Source organism: Dipodomys merriami, unplaced genomic scaffold (assembly GCF_024711535.1).
Source record: "Dipodomys merriami isolate MVZ:Mamm:240054 unplaced genomic scaffold, mDipMer1.0.p SCAF_6, whole genome shotgun sequence".
Classification (NCBI taxonomy): Eukaryota; Metazoa; Chordata; class Mammalia; order Rodentia; family Heteromyidae; genus Dipodomys; species Dipodomys merriami.
The window spans coordinates 3,672,816-3,684,937 of record NW_027206179.1 but is presented as its reverse complement, the minus strand read 5'-3'; the positions used below and the strand labels follow the sequence as shown (position 1 = coordinate 3,684,937).

Below are 12,122 nucleotides of genomic sequence, written 5' to 3'. Positions count from 1 at the left end.
ATCCTGTTCCCCTCCTCAATTACTCTATTTCTGTTAAGTCTGTCCAGTAGAACAGCTCCTCCCCACTTCCTCTTCACCTTCCTGAAACCAATAGTCACCTGTCAATCACCTGACTGTGAGTCAGCGAAGGACCCAACACACTCAAGTCACTTCCTAATCCTCTGAGGTCACTTCCTGAACTGTCCTGGTCACAACTCCCTCTGACAGTGAGAGGTTCCCCAGACTCTGAGGTTACTGCTGCATCCACTCTGGTCCTGTTCTGTCAAAGTTCCCTTCTCTCTCTTTTTCTTTTTCCTTTTCCTTTGTCTTCTTCATGTGCCTTCATCTCCTGTGGATGGGCACTGTACTTTTTCTGCCTGGTCCATGGGTCAGTTTTCCTTTCTGGAGACCTTACAATTTCTACTTCATTGACATGGATATCTACTCTAATACTTTGAGCCTTCTACTCCCTACATTTCAAAAATGAGAGAAATCCTGGGGGTCTGTGTTGGGTGATAATACATCTATCTGTCTGTCCCTATTGTAAAGGTGATGTACACAGGAATTTACATTATGTAAATCACCAATGAGTATATTTCTGTTTTTACAATGTTACCCAATTTTTCCCTCCCTTCCCTACCCACCAGTTGTATACTTCATTTTTCACATGGTGTCCAGTATCTACCACTGCTGCATTTGTCAGGGTGATTTCCTGAATATAATGATCTCCATTTCCTCCTATATTCCTGACTCAAATATATAATTGCATTCTCAAGACACTATTGTGTCTGTGTGACTCAATTTACTTTTTCCATTCATGTATTGATTGGAACTGATCCTGGTTCTGCATCTCAGCTTCTAAGTAGTGACAAAAGAAACACTCACCATATGTAAACATAGACATAACAAATACCCATACTAGTATGTATGTGTAATGTTCATGTAGTATTATATCTTTTGTCAACAGTGTTATAACATTCCTTTTGGCCACATCCCCACAGCATCTGTAATTATTAATTTTCTTGATCATCAACCAAATTATTTAATACAAATTATTTTATAATAAGCTCTATTTTATGACACTCAAGACCTACTCAGACCATGTGCTAGTTGAACATTTTGTGGTTAGAAACAGTGAAGACAATTTTTGTTCCTCAAATCTTTTTTTATCCAAATGAAAACAATTTGTTTCCTCAATTCTCTTTCTCATGGATTTATTTACTAACTTCCCTCTTCCTTTACATTTGTTATTTCCTTACAGAGTTGTTTTTTTTTTTGGTCAGTCATGGGGCTGTAATATCTCAGTTGCTATTAATAAATAACAAAAACCTCTTGGTAAAGAAAAACCTCAGATATAAGCTGACTACTGGTCAGCCTTTGCTTCTCCATCCTTTGTAAAAACCAAATAACATCTCTCGCAAATTCAAGTTTACCAAGCTGGCAGCATTGCGAAGTCTGTCTACAACCATGAGGCTTAGCACCAGCTATATTTGTTTGCTGTATTAGCTAGGAGTTCATAATAAAAATAATGTTTAATAGTATCAACAGCATTAATAGTATTAGTCATGGTGGCCAAGTCAACATTATGTTTTGCCTATGCTCCTGTGACTCAAGGATATGTTTTGCTATGTTTTGCTTCTGTAACCTTGCTTACTTGCCTCAGTAAGTGGCCTTAAGACCACCAATTAAAGACCACCACCCAGTGACCCCACTATAGGCAGCCTATTGCAAGTTATTACATATGATATTTACCATAAAGAACAAATGAATTTAAAGGTCATTTGACTATAACCAGTGAAAATGTGCCAAACCTGCATTTCATGGCTCGTCTATGTAACTCTAGGTAACCTACCCCTGAAAAATCCTAGCTTGAGAACTGCTCAGGGCCAGTCACAGATCCCAAGTCTATGTTGAGTCCCTGGCCAGTCACCTAGCCACTTCCCCAATAAATTCATCTTTTTACATGAGGCTGTCTCTGTGTGGTGGACTCTAGTGGAATATAAAATCCCCACCAAGGGGAATGTGGAATCCCCTCCCCCGGACCCCGTAACAGGGCTTGAACTCTAAGCTTGGGGGCTGTTCCTCAGCTCTTCAGCTCAATGAACATGCTCTCCCACTTGAGCCACAGTGCCACCTTCCCTTTTCTGGTGGTTTATTAGAAAGAATAGTCTCATGGACTTTCCTGCCTGGGCTGGCTTTGAACCCCGATGCTCAGGTCTCAGCATCCTGAATAGCTAAGATTACAAGCGTGATTCAATGGATCCTGGCTTCCTTACTGAGTTTTAAAAATTGAATTTTCAGTTAACTGTTTAAAACATTTGATCTCAAAATGACATTTTTTTAAATGGGAAACAAAGGAGGAGGAAACAATGATTGATAAGAAATGTACTCATTACCTTGCCCATGTAATTGTAACCCCTCTGTACGGTATTTTCACAATAAAAAATGTAAAGTAATTAAACTTAGACTAACTGGCTGTAAATGAATATTTGCAATTTGGTTTTAAAGTAGGGAGAACAGGAGAATCACATGTAGACTGACATTGCACTGAGTCCAAACTTAACAAACTTGAGGGATCTCAGACCATTTCTTTTTCTGTTTTCAAAATGCATATAATTGCATCACTTTACACATCACTCTTCTAACTTTCATCAGATAGTATTTGAAGGAAAACAAGTTTTAGGTAAAAAGAATCATACATTGTCCTTTTAGCAAGTAAAGAATTGAGCAATAGCCAGGCACCTGTGGCTCATGCTTATAATCCTACCTACTCAGGAGGCTGAGATCTGAGGATTGAGGTTCAAAGCCGGCCAGGGTAAGAAACATCCTGAGACTCTAATCTCCACTAAACCACTCAGAAAACCTGAAGTGGTGCTGTGGTTCAACTGGTGGAGTGCTTTCCTTGAGCTTAGGGAAAGCACCTAGGCCCAGAGTTCAAGTCCTCTGACTGACCAAAAAAAAAGCAATTGAGCAATATAATTTAGGTTTTACATTGAAGTAAATATCTAATCAAAGCCAGGAAAAAATTATGTGTATTTTATTGTAAAATCCTGTACAGAGTGTTTAGATTTGCATGAGTAAGGTAATGAGTACAATACCTATTAATCATTGTTACTTCCTCCTTTGTTTTTCACCTACCATCCCTTCCCTCACCACCTGCCAACTTACCCCCCACTTGCCCCCAACATTGTAAAGTTCATTTTCAACATAGTGTCCTGTAGATATCATCGTCACAATGGGTCAACATGCATCCCCATTTAAGCATTCTGCTACATCCCAATTTAAGTATTCTGCTTATCCCTTCCCCTCCCCAAATTACAAAAATGTGTACACAAGATGCTGAACACTACAGTCAAATACAGTGAAAACAGAGGTTATGCCGTGGGGGAAGAACGTACAAAAGAAACAAAGGAATCACATAGTGCATTATAAGTACATTAAAAACAATAGCAAGAAAGAAAAAAAAATTTGTGTCCCTGTCTTGGGGTATATTTCACTTCACATCATCTCATATGATCATATGTACATAGCCTTTGAACTTCTCTTCTTGTCCTAGACATGTAGTAGTCATTGCAAACAGGGGAAACCATAGGACGTATGTTTCTTTGGGTCTGGCTTACTTCACAACATAAATTTTGTCCAAATTTTTCCATTTCCTAACAAATGGTACAATGTAATTCTTTCTGATTGAGGCATAGAATTCCATTGTGTATATATATATACACCACATTTTCTTGGTCCATCCATCTACTTTGGGGATCTGGGGTGGTTCCATATCTTAGCTATGGTGAACTATGTTGAGATAAATATGGTTGTGCTGGTAGCTTTGGTATGACCTTGTTTGTGATCATTTGGGTAAATGGCCAAAAATGGGATTGCAGGATCATAGGGGAGCTCTATGTGGAGTCTTTTGAGGAATCTCCATGCTGCTTTCCAAAGTGGTTGCCCAAGTTCACATGCCCACCAACAGTGTAGAAGGATTTCTTTTTGGCCACATGCCCTCAGCATCTGTTGTTACTAGATTTTCTTGATTATACCATTTCTATCTGGGGTGAGGTGGGATCTCAATGTTTTCTTGATTTGCATTTCTTTTATGGCTAGAGAAGATAGTCATTTCTTCTTGTGTCTAGTGGCCATTTTTTATTTCCTCTTCAGAGAATTCTCTCTTTAAGACTTTATACTTATTAATTGGGCAGTTGTTGATTTGAGGATTTGCTGTGGGGTATTTAATTTTTTGAGTACTAAGTATATTTTAGATATGAGAGCCTTCTCCATTTTATGGCTAGTGAGGATCTTCTCCTAGTCCATGGGCTTTCTGTTGATCTTGCTAGCTATGTCCTTTGCTGAGCTCTGCAGTTTCATACAATGCCATTTGTTCAAACTTTCTTTGATTTGTTGTGTTTCTGGGTGTCTATTAAGAAAATTTTTGCCTGTGCCAAGGAGCTCAAGAGTTTCTTCTATTCCTTCCTGTAATTTTTTCATGATGTCTGCTTTGACTTCAAGGTCTTTGATACATTTGGGGTTGATTCTGGGGCAGGGTGATATATACGGATATATCTTCAGTTTCCTACTGGTGTTTAACCAATTTGGCCAGTACCATTTACTGAAAAGGCTGTCTTTCTTCTATTTTATTTTTTAGCTCTCCTGTCCAAGATTAGGTGGATATAGGTCTGTAGGTTCATTTCTGGGTCTGCATTCCTATTCCATTGGTCCTTAGGTCTGATATTGTGCCAGTAACAAGCTGTTTTGTCTACTATTGCTTTGTAGTGGAGTTTGAGATTTGGAATTGATATTCCTACAGCTCTGTTCTTTCTACTAAGGATTTTTTTTTGATATTCAGGTCTTCTATTGTTCCATCTGAATTTTTGGATTATTTCTTCTCTATCGTTGAAGAATGAGGTTGGAATATTGATAAGTATGGCATTAAAATTGTAGGTAGCCTTTGGGAGTATTGCCCTTTTCACAATGTTAATCTTCCCAATCCAGGAGCATGGGAGGTTTTTCCACTTGCTTAGTTCTACTTACATTTCCGTTTTCAGGTTTTTAAAGTGTTCCTCATACTTGTCCTTCACCTCTTTAGTAAACTACTAAGTATTTATATTTTTGTGGTGTTATTACAAAAGGGAGGTTCCTCAAAGACTCCACATAGAGCTGCCTTATAACCCAGCATTCCCATTTTGGCCCTTTGCCCAAATGATCACAAACAAGATCATACTGGGGCTCCCAGTACAACTATGTTTATTGAAACATTTTTAACCATAGCTAAGAAATAGAACCAACCCAGATGCCCGTAAATAGAAGAATGGATCAAGAAAATGCAATGGAATTCTATGCCTCCATCAGAAAGAATGACATCGTCCCATTGGTTAGGAAATGGAAAGACTTGGAAAAAATTATATTAAGTGAAGTAAGCCAGGCCCAAAGAAACATAGGTCCCATGCTTTCCCTTATTTGCAATAACTAGTACATGTCTAGGACAAGTAGAAAAGGTCAAAAGCAATGTACATATCACCATATAAGATGATGTTAAGCAAAATGGACCCCAAGATAGGGACACAAATATTTTTTCTTGCTATTGTTTCTAATGTATTTATAATGTACCATGTGATTTTTTCTTTCTTTGTATGTTCCTCCCCCACGGTATAACCCCTGTTATCACTTATTTGATGTCAGTGCCCTGCATCTTGTATATACATTTCTCAAATTTGAGGAGGGGAGGGAAAATACAAAATGCTTAAATAGGGATACAGGTTGACCCATTGTATCAATGAGATGTCCAAGACACTTTGTTGAAAAAAACTTTACAACTCCAGCGGTGGGGGGGGAGTAGTTTTGGAGGTGGGAGGGATGAGATGATAGGGGAAAAACAGAGGAGGAGGCAACAGTGCTCCATAGGAATTGTATTTATTACATTGTTCATATAACTGTAACCCCTCTGTAAAATATTTTTACAATAAAAAACCTACAAAAAGAGGAGGGGTTGCTTTCCTCATTTCAGTGGCGCTCTTCTTATTATGGCATACAGGAAAGCCATTGATTTCTGAGGGTTAATTTTATATCCTGGTGTTTTGCCAAAGTTTCCAATCAGCTCATGTAATTTGGGAGTGTAGTCCATGGGCTTCTTTAAATACAAGATCATGTCATCTGCAAAGAGGTAGAGTTATACTTCATCTTTCCCAAATTCTATGCCCTTTATTTTTGCATCTTGTCTTATTGCCACAGCTAGGCATTCCAATACTAAGTTGAAGACTAGTGGAGAGAGTGGACATCCTTGTCTCATTCCTAAATTTTGAAGAAATAAAGCCAGGAAAATTTAATCATAGGTGCTATTTGTTTTCTTTGTCCCTTAAAGAAAACCACAATGGGAAAAATATGTATGTAGAACAAATTGCACATTATCTATCTGAACCATATCTATAATAAAGTAGAAAATCTGAGCACACACTCCACAATTGTTTTAGCAAAGGAATCTTTGGGAACAAAAAGAAGGAAAATATGAGTTTGAATGGGTTAGTATTGGCAAGAAGTGGCAAAGTAAGAGAAGAAAAATAAGAAAACTGTGAACCTCAAGCCAATATTCTTTCTTTTGATGCTCTCTAAGATCTAACTCCTATCCCTTTGGCTAGTAGAAGCTACCAGTACATTGCCAGATGCACCTGGGAAGGTACCCAGAGATTTCCAGATCACAATATTCCAGTCTGGTTGGTCCATGAGCCGTTCACCACCTGTTAGAGCAGGAGTTCGGCTTCTGCCTCTGGGAGATTCCAGATCCACCCCTATAGGCTAACCAACTAGGGCACAAGGCCTTGTGCTGTGCATCAAGCCATCCCAAGACATGACAAGCAGTGTGTCCTAGATGCCCAGCTCCTGCACATAGATTGGCCCCTCTCAGGAAGCTGGGGCTCAGGATCCTGCTCTGGAAGGGGAAGGATACTCTCAACATCCCCTTGGGAATGGGGCATTGAGCATCATCAGGAAGGAGACCTGGGTCTTGACCATGAGGGGCTATACCTGGCTCTGAAATACTGCAGGGCCTTGCCTGTATCTGGGCGCGGGTTCAGCAACACCAAATCACACAGATTCTGAGCAGCAGGCCCAGGGGGCATGGGAAGGACACATAGTCTATTCCTGCTGTTCTGGCCCTTCTCTCTGTTGGGGTTTCTTACCTGCCCGAGTAAGCTTCTCTTTTTCTACTCACACATATTGGCTTGGTTTTCATTTAATGATTGTGTGACTTTAATATATTGGGTCTCTCTCTCTCTCTCTCTCTCTCTCTCTCTCTCTCTCTCTCTCTCTCTCTCTCTCTCTCTCTCTCTCTCTCTCTTTCTCTCTCTCTCTCTCTCTCTCTCTCTCTCTCTCTCTCTCTCTCTCTCTCTCTCTCCCTCTCTCTCTCTCTCTCTCTCTCTCTCTGTCTTTTTCTCTCTCCCATCTTTTTTTTCTCTTCATATCTGCTGAGCCTTTGTCATCATTGGTACTACCCACAGTGGCACTCACAGAACATGGTGAGAAAAGACATAACTTTTATTTTTTTTAAATTTAAATACAGGATTGACGTTTTTCAGAGTTGGGTGGTGGGAAGAAAGGGAATTAAAAATCAATTTATATTTTCAATATGTTAAATGGGTATGTGTGTGTGTGTGTGTGTGTGTGTGTTTGTGAGTGTGTGTTTGTGTGAGTGTGTGTATCAACCATGGAATTGAGGGCCCCAGCTCCCATTCTTGGCTTTCTTATTCACAAGTATCATTTTACCATTTGAGAAATACCTCTAGTATCATATTTTAACTTGTAAGTTACAGACGGAGTCTCATAAGCTTTTCTGTCCAGGCTAGTTTGGATCTGTGATCTTCAGATCCCAGCTTTCTAAGGGAGCCACTGGTGTCTGACTTAATAAAATATTATGTGCATAATATTTAAATTCATAATGAATTTAATAACAGATTTACACAAGAATGTGTAAATTTAATACATATCACTCAAGGTTTTAGTCAGTATTTTAAAACAGTAACACATTTTCTTTATTGAGATTTAGTAAATACATAAATTTCACAGTATTTTGGCATAGTGATACTTAGCTCAAGTCACTAACAACTTTTAACTTTCAAAATTCTTCTTGTCATTGTCTTGATCTACAAAGCTTATGAACTATATAGACTTTAACAATAAATCTGTTTCTTCCAAATTGGACGATATGTACATTTCTTTCCTTTTGCTTAGTATTGGCTGTTTCCTCGTTCTCTCTCATTCCCTCCCTCCCATCATCACTCATGAGTTGCTTGGTTCACTTTCATCAATAACCAGTGCAGCTGATGAGCCCCTCTGCCTACTTTATTCACCCATTTTCCTATAGTTCTTTGCCCTCCTCCTAGCTTCCCTCAGATGTCCATGTCTACGCATCATTTATGGGGTACATTATATAGAGTCATCTAGAAAGTACATGACAAATTAAGAACAGATCCTTTGATTCTTGGGTCTAGTTTACTTTGTCATAACTCATTGTAAAACATTAACACTTTTATGATGTGAAATTTAGTCCAATACAAGAAGAGATTAAATACACTGGATCTTTAAAAATGTAAGCAGAAAATAAAGCAGTGGAAGGAAAAACACACTATTTTTTCCCAGAGTAGCTTAAAAAAACCCTCCCCCAAATATTGTGGGTGTTCCTGTTTCTTCTCTTCTTCCATTTATGTTTGGAAGTCCTTAGAGGTTTGGTCAAACAAGATGCACAAGTTGGCCAATTGTGAGCTCTGGGCATTGATTTTCCCAAGTCATATGACAGTCTATGATGAGCCCATCCTTTCCCTCCTTCACTTGAGTATCTCCAGGACAGGTGTAGGTTCCTTGCTCATTTCCTCAGGGACAGAACCTGGTACTGGCCAGCTCCTGTTCTGTCAGTTGTGAGGAGGAAATGGAGCTTTCCTGGGGCACCAGGTTTGAAAAGATCCTTGGTTCTTTTGTTTTTAGTAACAAATTGATTCTTTGTTAAAATTTGAAGATTGTGTTGATAACAACTAGAGTATAAAGTCTAGACATTTTTTTAAATTATCTTTAGACAACCTATATCAGATTCACACGAGGTTTCTTAAGAAAGTATACATACATTCTCAGCCTCAATCTCAAATATACAAAATCAGAATGCCCAAGGAAAGAGCCAATAAATTAGCATCATCAATAAGTCTAGAATATTTATATGCATGAGACACATTGCTATGGGTGAAATATTGTGTACAAAGCAATATATATATTAGCATTATATATTAGAATTACACATATATATCTAATATATATTAGTATATCCTCATTAGAAAAGAAGTTGGAGGAAGTATATCTATCTTAATTATTTTCAAAAGTGTCATATTCCTATTTAAAGAAGAAACCAGAATTCACAAAATGAAAAGAATGAGAATATTGATTTAAAGAAAATCCATTAAAAAAATAAGTGACATTTCAAAATCAGATTTTCAATCATTCAGTCTAAGAGTAGGAATAAATAAGTTACATATTAAGATCATATTTTCTATGCATTTTAATAATTGGATCATTGTATATAACTGTTTCCTGATTAGGAAAAGATATGTAGAGTACATGAGCACTCATTGAAGAACACATGCTTAGCATAGATGAAGCCCTAGGTTCAACTACCCCCCGCAACAAAAACAAAATAAAATTAACAGCAACAATGAATATACTAGCCATGTTGTTCAATATTATACCTGTATGCGTGTGACTAAAATTACATAGGTTAGGGGGAAAATATTTTATATATTTGCTTGTATTATGAAAATTAAAGGATATTTTGTGTCACATGGAATAAAAATTAACACAACCTTTATCACATTTAGTAGAATTCTAGAATAAGCATCAAATATGTAAGAGCTTTATCTAGAATTTAGGTATTGATTGGTCAACTCTATGCTATTTCTATATTAAAAATATGGCTCATGCGGGCTGGGAAGGTGGCTCAGTGGTAGAGCGCTCGACTTGCATGCTTGAGGCCCTGGGTTCGGGTCCTTAGCACCACATAAGGAAAAAGAAAAAAGCTGGAAGTGGCGTGTGTGGCTTAAGTGGTAGAGCACTAGCCATGAGCTGAAGAGCTGAGTGACAGCGCCCAGGCCCAGAGTTCAGGCCCTATGACCGGGCCCCCAAAAAAATAAAAAAAATAAAAAATAAAAATATTGCTCATGCTGAAATTCTTAAAATTTTAGCATTAAATATCACCACTTATTATTGTTTCCTTCTTCTTATATAATTGGTTTTGGAAGGATGATGTTAACAGGGTACCATTGTTATACTTAGGGATGTTACCCTTTTACCCCGTTGCATTGCAGACATAAAGGTTTTACTATAAACAATGGAGAATGCATTCTCACAAGTTTCACTGTTGTCTCAACTACTGGAATTACCACAAATGTACCCGGCTCTTGCCCCATTCTCCTTCATTCTCACTCACCTTTCCCTAATGGATTCCTATGGCAGACAGTGTGCCCATTGTCTTATTTGTATTAACTCTAAATGCTCACAACTTCAGAAAAATAGTTGCCATTGTTTTTGCCTTCACAGATCAGAATATTGAAAAGTGAGGAAGTTGGTTAGTGTAAATGAAAGAACCAAGAATAATGAATTCAGAGCTCAAATACTTTAAAATAATGTATAGTTCCAGGGGAAATGGAACCCGCTCTGGTCTTAAGGTTGTTTACTCATAAAAGAGTTCATACAATAAAAAGAAAACTAGGTTTTAATGAAAAAATCAACATGAACTTTATCTCTCTCTTTTTACAACACTGGCAACTAAACCCCCAAACTTTTTGTTTTCAGGTTTTTAAATCTTTATTTATTTATTTATTTTTTATTGTGAAATACTGTACAAAAAGGGCAGCATAATAAGTACATTTTTATCAAGCATTGTAGCCTCCTTTGTTTCCCTTTCCCATCCCTTCCCATTCTCTCCCCGCTCCCCACCCAATCCTCCCCGCCCCCCCCCACCATAGTTGTAAAGTTCGTTTTCGACACAACAACTTGTACTTCTCATTGTTGCAACAGGTCCACTTGTATCCTTATTTAAACGACTTGTTTTTCCCCTTCCCCTCCACAAATTATACCGACATCAAATACAGTGAAAACAGGCGTTATACTGTGGGGTGGGACATACAAAGCAACAAAGAAATAATCTTATAAATGCATTAGAAACAATCGCATGAAAAAAAATTTGAATACATATCTTAGGGTTCATTTCCCTAACATCACCTTATCTGACCTTTTCTGCTTGACCAGATGCGCCTCAGTAGATGAATGGATCAAGAAAACGTGGTATATATACACAATGGAATTCTATGCCTCCATCAGAAAGAATGATATTGCCCCATTTGTTAGGAAATGGAAAGGCTTGGAAAAAATTATATTAAGTGAAGTAAGCCAAGCCCAAAGAAACATAGGTCCCATGGTTTCCCTTATTTGCAGTATCTAGTATGTCTGAGTCAAGCAGAAAAGGTTTTTAAAACTTGTGTTATAGATGTTTGAGTTAAATGTCAAAACATGTTATGAAATTTTCCAGAATGATTCCATATGTGATAATTACTCCTAATCATTCAGCATCAAATCCAGGCTTCAGACCCTTTAATAGATGAAACTGAACTCTCCACAACCTAATTATAACTTGCCTTTCTAAAAACATCTCTCAATAAAATGTCAGAATACCCTTATGTCTTACCCCTTCTTTCTTTCTTTCTTTCTTTCTTTCTTTCTTTCTTTCTTTCTTTTTGCAAATTCTTTATCGTGATTAAGTGGTTAAATAATTTCCAAAACTTCACAGTACTGTGGGATAGTGATGCTGAGTGAAAGTCATAAACACATTCTAACTTTCAGGGAGCAAATTTTCTAGCATGGTCTATAAATTTTATGAGTTTTATGAGCTTTGAAATACTGTTATTTCTTCCACCTCAGGTGATATGTACATATCTTTCCTTTTACATAGCATCAGCTGTTCCCTCTTTCCCACTCAATCCCTCCCTCCCAGCACTGCCATTGACTGGCTTAGTTCATTTTGATCAATGTCCACTGAAGCTAATAGGTCCTACTGTTGTATGCTTTTCCCTGATTCCCTCTATTTCTGTGTCTCCTCCTGGTTTCCCTCTGGCATGAACATA

General features: G+C 37.8%; 1 non-coding gene across 1 annotated transcript; it reads right to left on the bottom strand.

The window, feature by feature from the left end:
* Positions 1 to 7,417: 7,417 nt before the first annotated feature.
* Positions 7,418 to 7,503, bottom strand: LOC138814355 (small nucleolar RNA SNORD35). Its single transcript, XR_011367943.1, has one exon. It is a non-coding gene; the product is annotated as a small nucleolar RNA SNORD35 (small nucleolar RNA).
* Positions 7,504 to 12,122: the final 4,619 nt, after the last annotated feature.